Source organism: Peromyscus californicus, unplaced genomic scaffold (assembly GCF_007827085.1).
Source record: "Peromyscus californicus insignis strain IS unplaced genomic scaffold, ASM782708v3 Scaffold_11__1_contigs__length_118956290, whole genome shotgun sequence".
Classification (NCBI taxonomy): domain Eukaryota; kingdom Metazoa; phylum Chordata; class Mammalia; order Rodentia; family Cricetidae; genus Peromyscus; species Peromyscus californicus.
Window position 1 is genome coordinate 16608017 of NW_026294402.1, and position 4750 is coordinate 16612766.

At 49.4% G+C, this 4750-nt stretch overlaps 1 pseudogene; it reads left to right on the plus strand.

The window, feature by feature from the left end:
- Positions 1 to 1027: 1027 nt before the first annotated feature.
- Positions 1028 to 4281, plus strand: LOC128102466 (arylsulfatase B-like; annotated as a pseudogene).
- Positions 4282 to 4750: the final 469 nt, after the last annotated feature.

The following is a 4750-nucleotide window of genomic DNA, read 5'->3' on the forward strand; positions in this document are numbered from 1 at the left end:
TTTTTTTTTACATTAATTGTATTGATTTATTACATTCATGATATTATATCCTGATACTACTGTCCATTTGTGGGGTTTTTCCATCACACAAAACAGAGATTCTGTACATAGGAAATCATTGCTCTATATTCCTTTCTTCTCTGTCTTGCGATAACATCTAATCTTTCTGTCTCTATGAGGTTGTATATTCTATATATTTCATGTAATACAATTTTATAGTATTTGTCCTTTTTTTAATATAAAAACATTTTATGTACAACTGCAGGAGAAATAATACTCAGACAGCCTGAACATAAACCCCTGTCCCATTCTTACTGTCAAGTTCTCCCAGGCCTCCACACTTCCACATCTGCGGCTCACATTACAGATGTCTGTTTGACACCCTCCTGGTTCTGGCCAGCTGTTGGGGTGGCTCTGGCTGGAGCGTGTCCCTGTGGCTTTAGACTGTAGTAGTGAGCATCTTGACCCCCAACATCATTTGGACCGGCCTCAGAAGTCAGGAACAGCCCATCCAGGAAGCAGTCCACAAGCCTCCACGTCCCTACCTCTAAGATTGGGGGGCTTAGGAGGTATGGAGAGTTCACTGGCCAGACTAGGGATATGGAGTCAACTCACCCAGGGTCCTCCTCAGCATAGATTCTTTTATCCTGCACCGTGCACACCTGCCTCACACCTGCCTTACACCTGCATCACACCTGTAGTGCCTTGACAAGAACCTTCTCATGGCCACAGTCATTCTCCACTCATCTCTAGAGTCCTGCGCAATGGCATGCATGTATCTTCTCAGCTTGGATACCCACTGTTCTGGCTCAGTTCAAACCCCTTCCCTTACTGGAAGTCTGAAGCTGTCTGGGGCTGAGGTCTTCTGGTATAGCCCTAGCCCTGTGGCTGGAGGTCCAGTTCTGTATGGCAGGAGAAACTGGCCCCGTGGTTGCTTCTGTTCTAACACTATGGCTGTGACCTCTGTAAGGTTCCCTCATCTTCCATGAGCTGTCAGGTCAACTCTCCCTCCCCATGGAGTACGACCATGTTGAGGCGGGTCCCAAGGCTCTACACCCACAACCTGGCCGTGTGGTGTAAGGTTTCTGCCCATGGGCTGTCAGGGGAATGGGGGGGTGGGCAGCTCAACACGCTCAGGAACCCTGCCGAAAAGGGCAGGCACAGTCCAGAGACCCCTACCATAAGAACTGGGAGGAGACAGGATATACCAACTGAAGAACTATTAGAAAAGAAAAAGAACTAATTGGACCTTTTTTGTATACCCTGTCACAGGCATGCCACCAAGCCATGGCCCAGCCTCTCACTGGGAGATTCTAGGCAAGGACTCTACCACTGAGTTTAGCTCCCAGCCCTTTCTTCCCTGGGGGATTCTAGGCAGGCCCTCTTACTGCTCAACTGTATCCTCAGCCCCTTTCCGGTTATTCCAGAAACATTCAGTGGACAAAGGGGAATTTCCTGCACCAGGCACTAAGATAAAAGATATTTAGTTTCCAAGGACATTACAGTGGGGGGAAAGTTGACCATTTATGGTCTCACTGTCCATCACTGTAAGAAACAAAAAAGAGGCCAGCCTGGTCTAAAGAGTGAGTTCCAGAACAGCCAGGGCTACACAGTGAAACTCTGTGGTGATATTTTAATTGTGCTAAAATGTGATTTTATTAGTATGTTAATAAACAAAGTTTGCCTGGAGATCAGAGGTCATAGCTAGCCAGGAAGAGAAGTCAGGCATTGGTAGCACATGCCCTTAATCCGATCACATGGCAAGCAGAGTCTCTGTGTGGTGAAGGACACAGCCAAGCTTGGTGACACAAGCCTTTAATCCCAGTACTAACCATAGAGACCTGGAGGTCTGTATAGACAGTCAGTGATGAGGAAGTCATGTGGCTGGGCTTAGAGCCAATGAGAAGGCAGAACAGGAAAGCAATAAAAACACAGGTTAAACAGGAAGAAGCTCTCTCTGGGGAAGCTATGGCTTCGAGGTGGTAAGATAAGGTAGTCCTGGCTCTCTGATCTCTTTGGCTATTTACCTCTGTATTTGGCTCTGTGTTTCTTATTTGATAAGACTGTTTAGAAATTCCCAAAACCACACACACACAAAAGCATACATTTATCACTACACCTACTGTACACCGCTCTGCACTGTTCGTGTGTCAGCCATCTTCAGACAGCTCCTGAAACCTAATTGTTTTTCCCTTTTACAGATGAGGAAACATAGACCAGTGAAGTGAAGTGATTTTCCCAAAGACACACAGCCAGAGCTGAGAGAGCCTGAGTTAGAGTGTGTGTCTCTAGCACACAAGAGGCAGAGGCAAGAGGATCACCAGTTCTAGGCTAGCCTGGGCTACATAACAACAAGACCTTGCCTCAAACAACTGAAAAGAGAGACCAAGAATACGGCTCAGTTGTCAGAGTGCTTGCTTAGGACTCATGAAGAGCTGGAGTTCATCCCAGTACCTGTTAAGCCAGACATGGCGGTGTACATCTGTCATCCCAGCACTCGAGGTTGAGGCAGGGGCTGGAGAGATGGCTCAGTGGTGAAGAGGACCTGGGTGTGATTCCCAACACTCACATGACAACTCATAACTGTATGAATTCCAATTCTGGGGCATCCGACGCTCTCTTGTGGCCTCTGTGGGCACCAGGCTTACACGTCATGCACAGACATGCATATAGTCAATACATAAAAAATTTTAAAAAAAGAAGTGAGAAGCAAGCCAGTAAGCAGCACCCGTCCATGGCCTCTGCATCAGCCCCTGCCCGAGGGTTCCTGCCCTGTTTGAGTTCCTGTCCTGACTTCCGTCAGTGGTGAACAGCAATGTGGAAGTCTGCTATTCCTCTACCTGGCTCTCCAGTCTGTCCACGATCCCCTTCAGGTCCCTGAGGAATACATGAAGCCATATGACTTCATCCAAGATAAGCACAGACGGATTTATGCAGGGATGGTGTCCCTCATGGATGAAGCAGTGGGAAACGTCACCGAAGCCTTGAAAAGCCACGGGCTCTGGAACAACACCGTGTTCATCTTCTCCACAGACAATGGTGGGCAGACTGTCTGGGGGCAACAGCTGGCCACTTCGAGGACGGAAATGGACCCTGTGGGAAGGAAGCATCTGTGGAGTGACCTTTGCGGCAAGCCCCTTGCTGAAACAAAAAGGCGTGAAGACCCGGGAGCTCATCCACATCTCAGATTGGCTTCCAACTCTGGCGAATCTGGCCGGGGGAAGCACCAACGGTACCAAGCCTCTGGATGGCTTCGATGTGTGGAGGACCATCAGTGAAGGAAGCCCACCCCTCCCCCAGAGTGGAGCTGCTGCACAACATCGATCGCGACTTTTGGACAGTTTGCCGTGTCCTGGCTGGAGCATGGCTACCGCAGAGAATGCCTCTTTTCCTGTAGAATACTCTGCCCTTAACACACCTGTCCACGCTGGGATTAGACACAAAAACTGGAAACTCCTCACGGGCCACCCAGGCTGTGGTTACTGGTTCCTGCCTCCATCTCAATCCAACGTTTCTGAGATACCTTCACTGGACTCATCAACCAAGACACTCTGGCTGTTTGACATCAATCAGGACCCTGAAGAAAAAAACGACCTGTCCCAGGAGCATCCCCACATCGTCCTGAAGCTCCTTCCCTGCCTGCAGTACTACCACAAGCACTCTGTGCCTTCCTACTTCCCACCCTTGGACCCCCGCTGTGATCCCAAGGATACCGGTGTGTGGAGCCCCTGGATGTAGGGTCCGGGGGAGGCTGGAGCACATGTTGCAGGCTAGACCTTGGGCCCTACTCTGCTGGCTTTTTTCTTTCTTTTTTTTTAAATAACTCTAGCCCCTTCACCTGGCCCTCAGGCTACATAATCCATCAAAGGAGTCCAGTTTCAACCCACAGTACATTTCAAAAGCCAGTAAAATCCAGATGGATGGATCCTGATGTTGGCTGGCGTTCATGTCTGGAGGCCAGGGTGACTGGGTTCTTCTTGCTTCCTAAACGGCCAACGCTGGGAACTGGACATAGAAGGCTATCCCTGAGTCCTGGAGGCCAGAGCAGCTGGCTCTTTTTGCCTCACAAGTCAGTCATTAGAACTCTCTCTGCTAATAACCAGTTTTATTGGCAAAACACACGTAACAAAGGCAGGGAGCAGATGATTTCCAGTGGTTCTGCTGACTGTGAGGGCTCCCTGTCTGTGAGGTCTTATTCAAGTTTTCCACATCCATGACCTGCCGGCTCACCCTCACTTACTCACCTCACTGTGGAGAATAAAGCCCATGGCAGTAAACCAGCATGGAGGGATGCCTGAGCCTTGGTTTGGGTTTGCACAATAACTAAATGTGCTCTTATTCTATCACCCCCACCTACTGTTGCTCATTCTGTCTAGATTCCTGCCACCCAGCTTGTGTGGCCCTAGCCCTGTCATGCCTTTAGACGTCACTGTTCTGTGCCTGAGGTCACTTTCTCCTCTTCTCCAAGCATTCTGAGCACTGGGATAGTCCCAAACCCTGCCCAGAGAAGGTGGACCGGTCATTCTGTGGCCATGCTCATGGGAGTTGTGGGTCTGTAGCTCAGGAGGTTTATTCTAGTTGCATGGAATCCAGCAAGATTGTGGCTGGGTCTCCCAATACGCCATGATCTATGCTGCTTTCTCAAGCAGTGGGGAGAAAATCCAGGAAAGCACCTTTGTCCAGGTGATGGATGGGGCAGTTTGAGAAAGGGAGTGGCCAGTGTCTCGTGTGTTGGCCTTAGTAAAGCCGA